General features: G+C 36.9%; 2 protein-coding genes across 5 annotated transcripts in view; one reads left to right on the top strand and one right to left on the bottom strand.

Moving 5' to 3' along the window:
- The window catches only part of LOC108761433 (peroxisomal leader peptide-processing protease), an 86,822-nt gene that overhangs the window by 35,424 nt on the left and 32,629 nt on the right, over positions 1–18,769 (bottom strand). The window contains exon 2 of one of the 3 annotated variants that reach the window (XM_018507975.1): positions 13,220–13,332. The exons of 1 other annotated variant lie outside the window; for it this stretch is intronic. The gene's annotated coding sequence lies outside the window, so the exon portion shown is untranslated. Of the gene's footprint in view, positions 1–13,219; positions 13,333–18,769 lie in introns of those variants that run through there. One more of the 3 variants, XM_018507976.1, reaches the window with a different exon arrangement.
- The window catches only part of ITP (ion transport peptide), a 33,166-nt gene continuing 28,086 nt past the window's right edge, over positions 13,690–18,769 (top strand). For both annotated transcript variants that reach the window (XM_018507978.1, XM_018507977.1), the window contains exon 1: positions 13,690–13,763. The gene's annotated coding sequence lies outside the window, so the exon portion shown is untranslated. The remainder of the gene's footprint in view (positions 13,764–18,769) is intronic.

Raw genomic sequence — 18,769 nt, forward strand, 5'->3', positions numbered from 1 at the left:
AAAAAGTGAAATCTCATTCCAAAAAAGTAAGATTTCACTCTAAAAAGAGTGAAGATCGTCACTTTTTTTCAAGAAGTGAAATATTTTCACTTTTTTCCAAGGGTGGTTGCATTTTCACTCTCTTAAAGTGAGATTTCACTGCAAGAAATTTGGAGTGTGTATTCCGTGCGAGCGTCCTAAGCCAAAAGACTACAATATGGTATATATGCAAGTACATATACAGTTCAAGATTGAATTATTTAAAGCAATGAAGATCCGACCGTAATAGGCATTTTAAATGTCTAGTATTAAATGTAATCATTTTAAACACTGCACGTTTTAGCGCAAAAGCTCACTGGTGTATTTTTGAACTCGTTCATTTGTTTAGATAAACTTGCAGTGTTACAAGCGTCCCAAGTTATTTTCATCCCCTGGTCTGCCTTATTCTCTCGCAGAATAGGAACAATCTACAAGAGTTCGGCGGGGAGGAGGCATCTGGCTGATGTATCTTCCTGTTTCCTAGAAGCGCGCTGAATCGAGCGCGCAAGCATTCCCTTTGGGATAAACCATTGATGAATGAATTGCTTGTATCCCGTGCTTGATTCCCGCCGTCTGTCCGTCTCTCTCTCCTTTTCGCGCGCGAGCGCGTCTTCCGACTTGCGAGATCATCGTCTGTAATGTACACATGAGTCACTCCCGTATAATAGTTTCCTGCCGGTGTTGCGTTCAGCGGCCGCTCACCAGCGGACAAGGCATTCGCTCCCTCGTGTCGTAAAGTTCGACTTCTCAGGTTCGAATTCCTTAAAACTATGCGCGCAACAATCTGCTTCCGAATTGCGATATCTTTTGTGAAAAAAAATATTCGTGCCGTATGTCGCGGAATTAAACGGCGAGATCGAATTTCTTATGAACGTAGCGATAGTCCTTCACCAGAAATATTAGTCATTAGATTGTCACGTAGATCGACATCAAGACATAATGACGTGTTCAACGTGAAATTCCTTGCTTCGATAAGTTTAACTGAGTCTTATTTATATAGCGACAAAAAAATACGATTTTCAAGAATAAAATAAAATTTAATTTAAATTTATTTATTTAAATTTTTGTTTACATATATTGGATTGATTTCGGTAGAAAGTTATCTTTGCTGTATTAACAAATTTGCTGTGTATTGCAACAAATATGATATTACTTGCAATCACTAATTTGATCAACTGTACAACCTTGTTATTTTAACATAAAAAAATGATCTCAAAAATGGCTGTAGATTTGCTGGGTCAGTGAAGTTTTTAGTTGTTTCGATAAATCTTTTTTTTCACATTCTCTTTCCAAACACACCTCTCCCGAAATTCCGTCTTAACGCGACACGCACTGAGAGAAATGATTTTGTTATAGGAACAAATCAAGAGAAAGCAAATGTGATATTTGTTAAAAAAACGATCGATTTGTTACGATTGCAAATTAATTCGTCAATGTAACAAATAATCAATAGTATCGCTAGCAAATAAGAGGCTCATATATGTATATAAGTAGTAGACGGTTGCAAGGTCCCAAATCGTAAGAAATTGACTAATTCCAGTCAAGTATTCTCCCTATATTTGACTGTGCTTGATCGATTTCCTACGACTTAAGACTCCACGATCATCTACGAATTCTATGTAAAGGAGCCTAAAATCTATCCAAAAGATAGATTAGATTCTATATAGTTCGTTTCTGTTACTAATAATTAGTTGGTATAGCAGACTAGCAGCAATCACAACAACAAAATTTGTTGTCACATATTTACCGATCACCGGTTAAAGGTAGGTACTGGTGGCTTGCTAAATTAATAAAATCCTTTCTCTCGATGCGGTTCTGCGATTTTACGTCAGCGCAAACAGATTCAGGCCGGTCGGGTCGTCTGGTGGATCGTAGAGGCTATTCGCGGAAGCTGGGTCTGCAAAGCGAGAGCGAAAACGTCCCCGTCGCGTCGCGTCGCCCGGCGGGAGGGTCCGCCTCGTTCAACTGTGTTAAGTACCCTGTACCTACGAGGGTATGAGGCACTCCATGCGAGGGAAGGAGAATTCACAAGCTTGAGCCCATACACGCTCTCTGGACCCTAACACATGACACGGCGAATAAAGCTGTCAGTAATGCTCGTCGCGGTCGCCGGGTCTCCTGTTCGGCTTCGACGGCCGTGCATTCGCCAAGATCGCCCAAATCGAATCTATGTCCTCCATGTGCTGTTCGAGAATTACGTGTCACGAGAATTACGGTGCCAAGGGAGACGAGATCTTCTCAGATACCGAGGAATTCCCTCGAAAACTGTGCGCGTTACACTTTGTGCCGCCGAGACTAAATTGTTTCGTGGAACTATCGGAACTTACGTCTTCGGAAATTTTCATCGCTCGTAATAAGAAGAATTCCCAGGTTCTTGAGATAGCCGGATATCTACTCTACGACGAAGGATTTATTTTAAGTGCATCCACCATTTATTTGCCTGCTCTCCAAGATCCTATTTGGTAACTTCCTGACACTATCCCGAGAATCGGACCTTCTAGATTTCCTCTGATGATTGTTTCTTTGTACCTTCTCGGCCAAGACGGTTCTTTTGAGACTCAATTATCCCTGTCTTATAGCCTAAGAAAATTCTCATGTTGATAACACATGAAACGTTCCAAAACGATTGACGAGATTTCGATTTTTCGTTGAAATTGTGTATCCTAAAAAGGAACATAGAAGGAATCTCGAAAAAATTCGTAAGAGAAAGTGAAGAGGATCCAAGTCGGAGGTGACATTGCGCGTCGTGAAGAATTCTGGGAAACTTAAAATTATTGTTTAACAGTGTTGCTCTCGATGATCATGGGGAGTTTTCCTCAAAACAGCGCATTTCGAATGAATGGGTGCACTTGAGTTCCTTTAAATTTCGATGAATTAAATCCTTTCCGCGCTACGTGATCCGGTTGCGCGCGATTGCGGGCGCTCTTCGTGAGCGTGAGAAAATCGGCCGGACCGACCGCCGACTGGCACGGATACGGACATTATAACCCATCAGAGAGAGAGAGAGAGAAAGAGAGAGAGAGTACTCGTGCGCGGTCCCCGATACGAAGGTTCTTCCTATGCGAGCGACTCGATTACCTCTGCAAATGATACAGTCCTAATTACGAGAAATCTCTTTCTCATTTATAAAGACAGTGCAAGTTGACAGTGCTATAATTTTATCATGTTTGTGGATATCGTACTTGCTTTTTTATGCGTTGAGAAAAACATAAAATAAAATAATTTTAATTCCATAATTTTTTAATAAAATAAAATAATTAAATTGTAACCTCCTTTTTCTTGCATTGAGAGAAAAAATAAAATAATTTTTATTTTTTATATATAACAAAATCTTTTAACGAAATCTAACTATAATTTACAGTCATTTTCGGTTATATATTTTTTTGATAAAACTTAATAATTATTATTACTAAATTATAGCAGTGACTATAAAAATAAAGCTACTAACTATATAATTATTTTATCATGTATAGTCACAAATACCAAACACTTTTCTCTCGGTGTGCGTTAAGTTGACGTTGATCGTGACTGTTCAGGACTTGGTCAACAAGGCAGATGAACATAGCACCGCAAAGTATGGAGAGCGATAAGTATCGACGCATTGTAGTAACGGGTAGAAGGCCAATCGCGCGATTTTCCCCGATGTTGGAAAATAATTCGAGAAATATTCTCGCGAGTGGCGAACTGAAGAGCGAGAATCTCTCTAGGAATCTACGCGTTACGTGACTCTCTTTCGGGAACAATGAGATCGTTCGTGAGACTCGAAACTACAAAGGGTGCGTGGTGAAAAAGCGCGTTACTACCGATTATGCGGACAAACCCTCCACCCTTCACGACATCGGTATTATACGTGGACATTCTGCGAGTAAGAACGGTGGTGGACGCGAAGGGTGACTAGTATCTCGGGAAAAAGTGACAAAAAGGCGTGTAGGAAGACACGTGGGAATCTGAATTGGGACTTGGCCCGCAAATATACGCCTACGACACTCTGGTGGATTGGCGATACTTTTTTTGGCCGCTGTCGAGCCTCTCGCCGTTCTCGATCTACATATGTACACTATGATCTCAAACAAGGTAAGCACGCTGCGATTTTGACTCGATCACCATCCGATCAATAATCATAATTGAAAAAAGCAAAAAAGGTCCGACAAAAATCGAAAAAAACTATCGGTGCTTCTGTTTGTTTGAAGGAGATGAGTGTGAACTTTGGTTCAAACCTGGCACCCAAAATGAGGATCAATCGCGGATCGATCTATAATGATTATAAATACGGACCTAAGATAAACATTCTTTAAAAAAAATAGGGAGAAAGAAACTGAAGATTCAAGATTTTTATTTTTAGCATTTATTGTTTCTACATCAGATTTTAATATGAGATCTGAAGTCTTATTTTTATTTGTGAATCGATCCTCTTAAAAATCCATTACAGATCCTAAGCTAAAGTTATAATTCTTTTTTACACATTTTTGGAATAATTAAATTATTTACCAAAACACTTACATTGACATAGACGGATTTTTATTTTTTGCATTTGCAGCAGATCATTTTTATATTTTATCGATTCTTAACCTTGTCGCCGGAATAAATCCTACGAGTTCGGGTTAATGCGCCGTAGAAGGCCTTGCAAAACGAAAGTAGCCACGCGGCCGCAGTATTCCTTCCTTATTGCCGTTATTGACGGTGCATATCGGACAGAGAAGAAGCCAGAATAAGATTGGATCTCTCGCACCCACGATCGACTTGTCGTTCAACATCGATAAATCAGTGGAGATCCGGCTGTACTGATTGCAATGGCGAAATTATTTATGATGCATAGTTCAGCGAGTAATTCGTATTCACGTGTCGTTTTGAGCGGAACGATCTTTAATTTGGCGGCGATTAATGATCTGATCACTCGGAGATAGCGACAGTATTTCCATAACGATACTTATTTGCTAATTACATTAACGACTTTTACAGAAATTTAATACTAAAGATAGTAATTACTACTTTGATATTTTGATATACTGAATATTAAAAGTTAGTAAAGAATATTAAAAGTATAACTTGAAAAATAGTAATTAATAATTTATTCTAAGAATTAAAAGTACTATTATTTTTAGTGCTTTTAATATTTAAAATAAGTTATTAATCACTATTTTTCAGAATATTATTAAATTGATTAGTACTGGATTTTTGTAAAAAATCTTTCGTTTTATTCAGTTCTTAATTTATTTTTGTGCTCTAAGATTTTGATGAAAATTACTACTTTTAACCCTCCGGAGTTGACGCTAAAATCTATAACACAGTTACTAATGTTGGATCTGTGAGATCCAATTTAATTTATGATAATTAAAAGACACTAATTTTAAGGAACAGAAATGACATAATCCGCGAAATATATAATAGCTTTTGTATATAAAGTACTTATGGAAGCCTCAAAAGCATAATCACATCATGTTAAATTAATACTTGCACGTGTTGAAAATTGAACACAAAATTTTAACAAAGATGTAAATGGACCATTTTTACAAATACAAAATATTTTTACTAAAAAAAAAGAATAGAGAGATACTAAGTATATATATTTTAATAAGAATAATCCAAAATTGTGATGTAACATAAAAAAAATTATTTCACATTTTGGATGAAGCGATTTATAACACTAAGTGATAATTAAATAAATCCAATAAATCCATCGTTAGTTCCAGAAGATTAAATTTTTACGATATAGTTTTGGTGAGGCGTGCGGTTAATTTACGACTAACACATGTAATTTATATACGATTTCAGTGCTCGAGGCTATGCAAATGACAGCTTTAATTGTTAATTATTCAGTTATTAAAGTGTCACCTAAAATTGATGACAGCTGCTAAATGCGACATTAAACGCTGTTACAATCAAGGCGCGATTATAAAATATTCGACACATTTTATAGTTTAACTAGTCAGGATTTACGCGACGTGCACTAGCGGTACCTTCAAGCAACGAGAAATCGCAGGAAACTTGAAATACAGTTATCCGCTGCGTTTTTTCATCACAAGGCCGAGCGAGGATGAGGCAATCAACGTGTTGATACATCAATCGGTCAGGTTCCGCGTTCGCGGATTAATACAGGGTGTCTCATTAATATAAGATGACTTTCGTTTACTCCTCGAGCTTTCCTTAAGAAAGAAAAAACCGAATGGAAAGAACGTTGTCTTTCAAATCTAAACGAATTCGCAATTATACACGTGACGTTTATTTCATAACCGATGTGGACGATTGGTACAATCGATGCATATCATGCGAAATGTCTTGGATCATTACGTACATTCATAATCAGAAAAATGATTGCTGGCTTGGTCGCCTCGGAGATACATCAGTATAATTTACTGTTCTATCTATAATATACTATCGTACGTACGTCTTACGCGAAGCGTAAATGTGTGCGGACACGTGTCGTAGCTTTTTTTTCTTTTTGCAACTTCACAGATCACTAAGACCTGATTATACGATGCTTTTTTTTACTAGTAATTAGCTAATTTTCATGTTATCAAACTAGCAGCTAAAAATATAATTTTATAAATTATACTTTTAGATGTTAATTAAAAAATATATATATATATAGAAGCAGCTAAAAAAACTAGCAGCTAAAAATCTATAAAAGTACAAATATAGTTTATAAAATTCTATTTTTTAGATGCAGGTTTTTTCACTAAAAGATTAATGCGCTAGTTGTTGATAAAAAAAAACGTCAGGTGTAAATCTGATTCATAGACACGTTATAATACATATAATACCGCATTTCCACGGTTACAAAAAAAGGGGAAAAATATTTATGTCATATTCTCTTTATTTGTCTATTCGTTCGGCGATAGGTTGATGAAGACACGTGTATGAATCGGCTCACGCGTGCGTTATAAACAATGGCGCGTAAATCAGTCATTAATAAAAAATCAATTAATCAAGTTATTAATAAATTTTGCAATGACATAACAAAATTATCATTTTATATTTTACACTGAATGAACATAAATAGATTTAAATGATTGCTAACAATACGGAAAAAATTGTTTTGCTGAACTATCTAAAGAATTAGATACAGATGTAAAAATAATTTTGTTTGTACAACACTTAAAAAAATTATTTACTGGAATGTTAAAATCTTTTGCAGCATTGCCATCAATGTTCTACAGAATTATTTTCATAATCCAACAAAATCATTTTCCAATCAGATTTGTCTTTTCTCTCTTTCTCTTTAGAAATTATTATATCTTAATCAACTTTTATAGAAATCTGATACTGACCAATTTATTACTGAAAGATAATAACTAATTATATTTATTTGAAGTAATAAAAAATATTGAACAACAATGTTCAATACTTATAAGTAATTATTTAGATTTCTGTAAGGGAATTAAGAAGAAGCGTAAGAAGTGTGTAAGCGATTCCAAATGAACTCCTTGAGACGCTATAACTCATATTGGATATTTAATAGTAAGTCACGACTCTTGGAATTATATTTGTATTACATATTTCCAGCTATATATCATCGCTCGTAACCATATAAGACAAAGATATCAGTTGGTACACTTATCAAGTATAATATAATTACATTTAATTGTAATACCTCCCCGGCATTACGCAGCAATTTAGTTGCGTGAATCATCCCCGCGAGCTTTTCTTGACGCGAAGCTGTAACATTATGCAATGCCTTTTTGTACTTAACGTGAGGAAGTGAAAAAAATAAGTTCGTGGAAAATGTCAGTACGTAGCGCCGAGAAAACCCGGCAGAGAATTAACTAATTAGCCGCACGATGCTATTAGATCTCTGTATTTATGAAAGATCGGCCGAGCGATGCTGTTAAATCTCGTGTATAGATATTTTCAGTTTTTCTGCAGAAATGCTAAATGCTCGCGCCGCTTATCTGATTTCGCGCAAACGTCATTCATCATGTTCCGACGGGTAATAACAGAGATCATGCGATTGGATGCTACGTAAGATGCATCATCTTTGGTGCATCACCTTTTTCCAATGAGAAACATTCTAGAAACATTAAAGTCGTAAGAAACGTCACCGGAGAAGAATTCCTTCATTCGATTAGTCCTATTTATAAAATATCGTTGTCAAACGAATTAAACCCTTTCCGAGACCATTCAGTTAGCCTTAATTAGTATTCGCTCTCAAATTTCCTTAACTAGAATTCGCGGATTCGATGTACTCGACAAAAGTTTAATGTATATTTGCTTTTAACAAGCTTATAACAAATTAATTTTTTTAAATAATCTTAATATTTTATTATATTATATTGATGAATTATTGTTTCCCTCTTTATATGTTGCTCGTTCATTTGGCCTTTTCCTTTGTTTTTTGTAATTTGGTAAAATAAATTAAGTTAAATTGAAAAATTACTATTTTCTTTCATTTATTTGACCTTTTCCTTTATTTTTGATATCATAAAACTTCGACAAAATCAAATTTAAAAATATAAGTGCAATTGAGATTGTTTTGTAATCTTCCTCTGTTTGTTAAAAAATCTGGCCAAATAGAAAAGTCTGGCGCGTCTATTTATTCGAGAGAAAAGTGTTGCGCATTTGTTTTTGGTATTTTAAGTGACAGATTAGCTAAACCTAAGTTGATCTTTCATAATAAATATCCAGTTTATCGTCTTATCTCCTGTTCTGCTCGTGGCGTAAAACTTGTTTGTTATTGGCTATCGCTCGATGGTTCGATCCGAAAACTCGTTCTCGCATGTCATTTTCCCTTTCAGTTCCGTGCCCGCGAGCGCTTTTATTACGCTCTTTCCGCAACGTGCGCTCGTCGTCGCAAGTTATCGACCTTAAAACCGTAATGAAAATTTATCTCTATCCACCTTATCTTGTGCCTGCCACTAAACGGGCCAGAAATAGCCGGCGATTATGCACGCTAATACGTAAATCAAGGTGCACTCGATAATACACCTGTTAACGATATTTAAATTTCTGACGATGAGAAGCAAGAACTATTAAAACGTCGTTAGCATTGACATTCAAGCCTAATAAAATTTATTATCAATAATATATTTACAAGACTGCAATGTGAATAACACAAATAAATATGATCGAGACTTTGATGTCTAATAATATTTCTAGGTAAATTTTTTAATACGCCTTTCAGTTAAATAAATTGGGCGTCTATTACTGTCAGATTTGAAATGAAATCAAAACTAATAATATATAGGCTTAGGTGAGCAAATTAAGGAAATTTTGGAATGAGTACCAATTAGGATTAATAATAAAGTTAACAAACATCTTACTATTACATCAAACCATTGCAAAGAACTTATTGCAAAAATGTATTACTTTTACGGATTTAAATCCCGCGTCTCGATAAAAAAGAACTCATTCTATTAGTTTACATTGTAAAAATTTTTTTTTTCTTTACCAATAAGATGCGAAACAATAATCATCTTTGTTATATAACTGCGTCACGCCATACACGTGTATATAATCGTGTGATAATTTTCCGTAGGTATTGCTCTTTCGCAGTCGCAATTATCGGCTCGCATTCATTGACGCTCGATAATTAATTCATGCCCTTTACGCTCCTTCGTGAGACATTTGCAGAGACGGTACCGAGTCGGTTACAAAGGCGATTACCATGCAAATGCAATATGTCAATTAGATAGACGGACAAGCGAATGGAATAATTGCTCTCACCTCTGGAATTCTTTTCGTTGCCTCGAGCCAAGGGGGGCAAGAAAAAGGAAACGGTGGAGAAGTCGCCGTGTCATTATGTACGGCACTCTATGACACGTGGATCGTGCAACCAGTGTCCCTACTCTCTCGGTTGATGCAACCTTCCAGTAAGTTTGCAGGAAACGTGATCGTTCCAAATCTCGGTTGCCAAAATCTTTCTTATTTTATATTAAAAGACGATCGTGGACAATAGCCACCTTCCTTGTACCGTTTACCTGCCGAATTCTTGGCAAACATCCGTTAAAGTTGCATCAGAAATTTGTAGAGTGAAAGCATGTATCGGGCTCGTAACAGGTATATTTATAAGTCGGGGTTTCAAGAATTGTGGAGTCTTACAAAGAAAAAAATTCTTAGAAGGACCGAAAAAATTGAAAATTTTACAGATTTAACGACCTTCACCTTGAAACCACTGCGTTACGGATTTTGTTTTTCCAAATCATTTTCTTTTTAAACATGATAAATTAGGGTCTATTAGGGTCTGACAACCCTAATTTTAACAATATAGGTTTCAATAATATAAGTTAAACTGGAATGTTGTATGAATAAATGAATGAAGTAAGGAAGGGCCAAATACTAGCCTCGACCGTCTCATTTAACCTCTCTTTACTTATTCAAGCAGATTAAAAAAATATTTAATTAAAATTGAAATCTTTTCTTATCTATATAAAGTCATTAAATATATTTTCTTTCATCATTAAAGTTATTAATGTTAAATGTACAATTATTAAATCATCGAAACGTTTAATAAATAGTTTGTAAAACGTATCCAATTTTAAACGTTTATTTTTTTCAGTTTATACACGATTTTTAATGTTTATTAAATTTTGAAATTTTTGTAATGTGTCGTGCTTGATTTATTTATATAGTGATCTAGTTTAACTTGTTATTAAAAGTTATTTGACCCTAATTTGACAGATTCAAAAAAGAAAACAAAACAACTTGAAAATATAAAATTTGTAAAACGCAGCCATGAAATGAATTTCGTGAAACTCGCTAATTCTGCAAAATTTTTAATTTTTTTCGATTAAACGAATTTATACCCACGAGATATTTACGAGTCACTTTTCCATTTAAACTATCTTACACGCGATGTAATTGCCGGAACATTATGTCGTTGCGTAATGGAACTTCGTAACAATGTCTTAATTGCAGTGTGATTTTTGTTACGACCATGTATTTTTGTTATCCGTATCTTTACTATTTGCAGCCGGTCGCCGGACTTATTTAAGTGTACACATTAATGCGTATATTTTATTTTTAATTACCAATTTGTAACCGCTGTGATTAGTTCCGCAGATAAATTGAGTCTTCCTCTCAGAAGATAAACTTTCAACGAGGTCAGTGGACAAAAATATCAGCGGAAGAAAAGAAAATGCAGAATGTATGAAGCCATACATATTGCGTGTAATTTTTTTACAGAAAGAACGGTATCACCGAAATATCTAAAAATTTAGCTAGACAGATCTGAAAATAATGTTGTTGGACCATCAAAATAATTATGTAAAACACAGACTTACTACACGAGTTTATAATGTCAAATTATACCGAATTTGATTTATTTTTAATTATTTCTATTGATCGCCACTGATTCCTCAATATGTTGATTAACTAATGAAATTAAACAATTTAACTCGAGATATGTATTCAATTTTAATTTAAATTTAGTTCGTTATTTACTAAGTGCAAATTAATATGAATGTTTACTTTGAAACTAACCACAAACGGATTGATTTACATTTTGATACACATGGAAATTAAAAGCAAGATGTTATTTAATTCAAGGAATTGGGACTATTCCTCTTTTAATATTTAACAGAATGTCAAATCTTTGTGCAGGATTGTTCATTATGCTTAAGATTTATACATAATTATTTTAATGGTTCAAGAACATTATTTTCAAACCTACTAAATTTTTAGATACTTCACAAGAGAACATTGCAAAAGTGACAAAGACTTAATGTTACCAATTGAAAGATTGTTTGAAATAGATATTCTAGAATCTAGATGATCAAATCTCTTGGGATCCTATGGATTCTGTAACCTGTTCTGTACAAAAATGCATTCTCGGGGTATTTTGTGTCAAAGTTAAAATGGTCAAAACATTCCAGCTCAAGTCGGGTACAAAAACCATAGGATCCCAAGATTTGGCCATCAAGAATACCTATTTCGAATGTGATCTATCGTTTTTACGTGATAGCATTTTTTGATATTTTTGATGCATGCAGCACGTTTTCTTCAGTCAGTCAAATTATTCTTTCCGTGTTGACATTTAAGTTATACGTGAGGCCTGCTGTCTCCACGTAAACGGACGTCGATTTACGACGCGGAAGGAAGTAACGCTCTCGAGGCGCTCTCATCTACCTGTGTACTACTCTCTCGTTACCGTAGCGATACAATTGACTACTCGCGCTCGCGTAACCGCGTTCTCCAGCGCGTTGCAGCGTGTCGGAGGCCCCGCGCTCGTTCCGGGAGTTCCCCGGTCCCCGACCCATGTCGAGAGCTTGAGAGTCGCCGCGAGTTGGTCCCCCTTGTTCCCTCTCTCTTTTCCCTGTCGTTGTCCATCTCCACGCCATCGTTCCTCTCTATCTCTCCCCGTGTATGCTAGCGGGGCCCCATAGGGAAAGAAGAATAAGGAGAGTCAACGGAATCAAACAAGGATGCGGTGACAGGGAGAGGAGGCAGGATATACGTATGTACGTAAGAAGGAACGGCGAGAGGAGAGAAAAGGGAAAAGAAGAGGAGAAAGAAAAAGGTGCGTGTGGTACCGAGACTCCGAACGTTGGAAAGAGAGAGAGAGAGAAAGAGAATGCGTCATTTATTATGCACTCTGGAACAAGCCCCCTCAAGTGCTAGACAAAAAGTACATGCACAACTAGAGCTTACTCTAATAATAAAACATAAAATAAAGTTTATAGCGAATATAAATACCCTTGCGAGTGTATAGGTATATATAAGAGTGTGTATTAGTGTAATTCAAGACGGAGGGAGACGGAGATACGCGAAGAGCCGTACACGCGCACAAAGAGATGAGAGGACGAAGGAGGAACGACAATCGGGAATAACACGCGGGGGGTCTCGGGCTCTCTCACACGAGAGGACGACGGACCGACGACGGAGGGAGAGAGTTGGACCGCAGCAAGGAAGGGTGCGCGCAGGGAGCGAAGGAGTAGCTGCGGTGGAGGAGGAGGAAGAGGACGAGGAGGAGTTGGAGGAGGAGGAGGAGGAGGAGGAGGAGGAGAGCACTCTGGACCAAAGCGCGGGAAGCAGCGCGAGGGGGGTCCGAGAACGACGGTAGGGTGACGATAGAGAGGGGTCCGGGGGGTCGGTGGGGGTCTGGCAAGGAGCGCGGAATCCCATTGGTTCGCGGCCGGGCCATATTATAAGCGGCTGCAGTCCGTGCTAGTTAATGTTAGCTCGAGCCTCCACGCGAGACGACGCATCTCTCTTGTCCGCCGTCCGCCGCCGTTACTACTGCTACTATTACGACTACTACTATACTCACGCACGCCTCTGCAGAGCGCCGGAGTATCGCGTACCGCGTGAGAGCTGTTCACCACACACGTTCACGTACACAGGCACCGTGCGCCGCAAAGAGGAAGGAGACGTATCAACCGGCTGAAAGATAATACGCACGTTGATAAGACGACGCACAGCATCAGAAAGATCCGCGATCCTTCCGCAAACGCACTCTATATATACGTATAATATACACGCAACTTGATTTCGTCCACGAAACCCGAGGAGCCAGTTCCCCTCCTCCCCCCCTCCCTCGCGTTCGTCGGTTCGTTCAGTGTTCGCGTCGTTCAGCTATTGTTCGGGGACACCGGGTGTCAATCGTAGCGGCGAGTGTCAAAAGTGAACGAAAAGGAGAACGGGAATCCTAATTCGCTAGGTCCAGTGAGGAGGCGAAGAGAGACAGGGAAGAGAGTAAGAGATAACAAGACAGAGAAACAGGGACCCAGTTTCTTTTGGAACACGCCGGCGAGAGGAGATCCAGAAGCGCGAGATAAACCAGGATCCAAGAGTGCGAAAGAACGAATAACGAAGTAAGTCCCGTTGCATCACTCATTGAAATCTTCCCGCGGACGAAATTCGAGAAATATCTCGAATGTATCTCGATCGTGTCAGCTACACCAATGTTATGATACTGGCGATGTTACATATAGTTTGTAAGTTACAATTTACAAGCTACGACGATAGTACAGCAACACCGACTACGCTCAACGGAAAAAGCAACTTTGTAACTGTCGTAAGATTCTTTAGTGTGATCGATCGTGTTCGATAGAATGTTTATTTTGTAACTATTGGGAGTTTTCTTCACGCTGATCGAATTATACTTTATTATACTTTTAGATGTAGAGGGGAATAGTCCAGTGAAGAAAACTATCAATTGGTTGGCAAACATAGCAAAACTATGTTTGGCAGTGAAAGCAGAAACTAAAATTCTTTAATATGATTGGTTTATACATTCAGATCCATGAGGGACCAAGAGGTAAGAACCAATCGTATTGAAGAATTTTATAATGTTGCAAAACTGCTTTTTCTACTCAACGCAGCCATTGGTTTATACATTTAGATCCAGTGAGAAATTAACGGCAAAACCAGTCACATTAAAGAATTTTTGCAACAGTGCGAAGCTGCTTTTTCTACCGAACGCAACCACTGTATATAAATAACTTGGGACACGAGGATACATTAAATTTCACTTGTTCGCTGTTCCATTGGATCGCGTTCGTGAATTTCAGAATTACATTTAATCTCGTATTGACTCTAAAATAATCAAAATAATATTTTATGCGATAAACTACGTGGAAATCTCGCCACTTCTGAGGTTTTTAAAGCCTGCCAATCAAAGTCGTGTTAGAAAATCCTGATTGTCGAGTCGAAGATCTATCTTTTTGATTCTAAAATAACAAATGACATTTTATTGTCATAAACCACGTGGAAATCTCGCCACTTCTGAGGTTTTTAAAGCCTGTGAATCAAAGTCATGATAGAAAATCCTGATTGTTGAGTCGAAGATCTATATTGATCTTTGACGTGTCCTGATAAAAAAAAATAATCCTTGATGTCAACGTGGATTTCTAAAAAATACAGGAGAAAAAGGGAGAGATTTGACGCGTTCGCGTTTTCCCGCTTGTTCGACCCGACAAGTAGAAGCAAACAGGTGGTCGAATAGACGACGACCGGCAGCTCGTGTTGGCACGCTTTTCACAACTTATCTCTTTGTTTCTTTCTACATCTTTAACGAATATGTTTAAATTAAGAAATCAGTTTTCATTCATACATGTAATTAAAAATTGATCTCTTTTTTATCTTACGATTAAATTTGACAAATTTATTTTGATAAAGTACTCTTGCATTCTGTATTGCGATTAAGTTACTTAATTAAAAATTAGATACACCGAAAGAACGATTTTGCTGAAATGTTAAAAAATTTAGTTAAATATAGATGTAAAAATAATTTTGTTGGATCATCAAAATAAATTATATAGGATGCTAAAATTGGTTAGCAGAATGTCAAAACTGCAATATTTCTCATCATGCTCACGTATCCTATATAATTACTTTTACATTAATAAAATAATTATTTCGATGGCTTAATAAAATTATTTTCAGATCCACATATATCTAGCTAAATTTTTAGATGCTTCAGCAATACTATTCTTTCCGTGCATAGTAAAGTATTAAATCTTTCGTTCCACGTAATTGTCTCGTAACGTTCTGGGGTAGAGGAAAAATTACCCCATCCACGATGCGCGCATTGCTTTCACTTAAAATAGCGAGCGCGTAATTTGAAGTGTTAAAGAGCGCGGTTAACCCCTCGTGCACTTGACCTTTGCGCACTTGTGCGGTGCTGGAGAGTAATTCAAGGGTAGTGGACAGACCATCTGATGTTTATTCCCGTCCGGTATAATCTCAACCCAAGACACGGTTCGTAATCAAATCCATACTTTGCATCGATCAGGACGTCGCGTTGCCATATTAAAATTTCCCTTTCACGCTCGGCCGTTTCCACATTTGTCCGCAAACTTAAAAATGACAAGCGGCGTGCGCAATTGAAGAATAAATAACGCGCGGTTTCTGATAATAAGTTTCTACACACGAAGGCCAGACATAATCAATTCCGTCGGCGTTACTTCTGAATGGTCAATATTTATATTGGGACGCAAACAAAGTTTCTTTCCTTTGCCGCAGTAAAAAGGAAAGGGAGAAAAAGGCGAGAGCAACGCACAGTGCGTTAGGTGACCGGCCATGGACCGCGACTAAACACGCACGCACGCACGTACGCATAGCGGCCTCCTCGCCTCGTTTTCAGTCACACCCGTTCTCCTTGTCCTTCTGCCGCGGCCCACGCGGTGTTTCTTATATACCACCGGGACGAGACGCGCTTTTTTTCTGCATCCGCGGCGGATCGATCGTTGCGGAGTTTCGCGGAGGCCCCGCGATCAAAATCGAGACCGACCGCCGAGTTGCCCACCCACACACGCGACCCAAGAGAGAGTATCTCTCTCGCTATATCGCCAGCACGAAGAAGAAAAGAAAACAAAAAGGCTCGGGGTATGCAAACACCGTGAGAAATTTTTTTAAATCGCCTCGAGCTCCGTTGCATCACGATTCTTGCGTTGGATGTATTGTAAAGAAATGTATGAAATGAATTACGTGAATAATATATGTAAAAATTACACAATTTACAGTAGAAATTAATATATAAAGTTGTGCTTTTTTTTACAAAGATTAGTACTTTTACCTTTAATTGTGTAAATATATCTTTATGCTAGACGAAAAATTACAGTATAATAATAGTATATTTTAAAAACTTAAATTAACAGGATTCTTAATATTTGAAATACGACAATGCGATATAAAAGGCTAATAGAGTAAAAAAACATAATAAGTCTCCATTGCTCGTTTCACTCAAGTATAATTGAAAAGATATAAAAAACAATAACAGAAAATAAGAAAAATAAAAACATTACAAAATACAATACAAAATAGTATATTTTATAGTTTCTGTAAATGTATAAATTTTAGTTTAGGGAAACAATTAGGAAACCAAATTATTATTTCTCACAAGTTTGTCACCGAAAGAACGGAATTATTAAAGTAAAATTTACTAGATACAAATCTATGAATAACATTATTAATTAAAATAATTATATAGGATGCACAAACTGGTTGCTAGAATATCAAAATTTTTTGCAGCATTGTTCATTATGTTTGACCGTCTTACATAATTATTTTAATAGTTTAATGAAATTTTTAGATACTTCTAATTTCAGTAAAATCGTTCTTTCCATATTGTATGAAGATAATCGCTAAATGATGCAAAAATACATGCGCAAGGTAGATGCAGCTTCAGCAGCTTGATAAAGAGAGGGAAGCAGAGAACATTCGAGAAGAGGTTGAGGAAGAAGACGAGGCGAGGCGGTGAAAGGGAAGGGCGTGTGTTACGGAGTCTATCTTTAGAGTTCATTCAGAGAATCTTTTGCTCTCGTACAGTCGGGCGAGGGCCAAACGTCAGCCGATTCACGCCTCATATTCCACACACACACACAAAACACTCACACATACACGCGCTCACTCGCGTGCTCTTCTCCGGCATGTAGCTAGCGCCCGTTAAACATGGCCTAAATGCAGCAGCGGTGTAACGCCTTAACAGGTGTGGAGAATTCGCGTTCTAAGGCGGATCCGACGCAGTCGTTTATTAAACTAAGAATCGCTATTTTTCATTGCAAAGCTTGATTAATTTCCCTTTCTTCTATTTATAACCGTATTCATGTCTGACGAAATATTCACGGAGAGGACATAATCATCTTTTTTTTTTCTTTTCACTTTGGAGAAAAGAAAAGATGAATTGTGCAAGAAGTTCAACTGATAAAGGACATGCCTAATTACGATCTGTAATTGACTTGTAAGATTTATGGAAAACACGAGACATGAGGTTTAATTTCAGAGCGAAATCTCTATAAATAATAAGATCTTGTAAACAGATATAGCTGGTTTGAATTTATGTGTATAATGAATTCAAATAACTGGTCGGTAAAAAGAAAATTCGGGGAGATTGATTACTGATTCCGGATCTCATTCATTCTCCGAGATGTGGATGATAAATCTCATTGAAAAAGAAAGAGATGGAGAAAAAGAGAAGATAAATAAGATACTTGCGTCTGTTTACGAGATATTGCGCTATACTTTTGAAATTTTTCGGATTGAGAATCGTTTCCGATTCTGCGTAAATAAAAAGATGGAAACTTGAGAGTAATACTATTTTGAGAAAGGATCGAAAAGGATTGAAAAAGGATAATTGAGATCAACGATTGACGCATTCGATGTATCTTCCCGGAAGTATAATCATACACTTTAGACGTAACTGGCCTTTTCCTATAAACATTTACCGACTCAAAACAAGTCAAGTGTGCGACTTTTACGACCTCATAATCATCTTCGATTAGTTCGTCGAAGAATCGCGGAAAGGAAGACACAGTTTCTTTGTATTTTTATAAATTTTAGTAAATGCCAAAAAAAAAGAATTTAATAAATTTAAAGAATAATTTTATAGTTATATTTTGGGACAACCATAAAAAATATTATAATCACTTGAATCATTTTTATGGTAATTTCAACTATTTTATGGTTATAATTATAGTCATTTTAGGTTGCCAACTATATACATTTGTTGCTAAAACTATATATATAGTTACTGTTGTTATTATTATTATTATAGCAGTAATAATCATAATTATAGTTACAAATACAAAACATTTTTCTCTCAGTGTAGATACAAATCTGAAGAGTTGGAGTTCTTATTTTTAGATACTTTAGCAGAATCGTTTTTTCCTTGTACATTAACGGTTTTTATCGTTTTGACGGTTTGAACGATGTTTAATGAGTTGCTGTACAATTACAAAATATATTGCAGCCTCACGAATACATCCAGTCTCTCGACGTCCAAGAACATCTTCGAGCGAGACGTGGACGAGAGCCAGCCCATGGGCGATACTGTAAATATCCGCGAGCGTGTGCAAAGCGCGGCGGAAAGGCTTATGAT

This window comes from Trachymyrmex cornetzi, unplaced genomic scaffold, assembly GCF_001594075.2.
Source record: "Trachymyrmex cornetzi isolate Tcor2-1 unplaced genomic scaffold, Tcor1.1 scaffold248, whole genome shotgun sequence".
Lineage (NCBI taxonomy): Eukaryota > Metazoa > Arthropoda > Insecta > Hymenoptera > Formicidae > Trachymyrmex > Trachymyrmex cornetzi.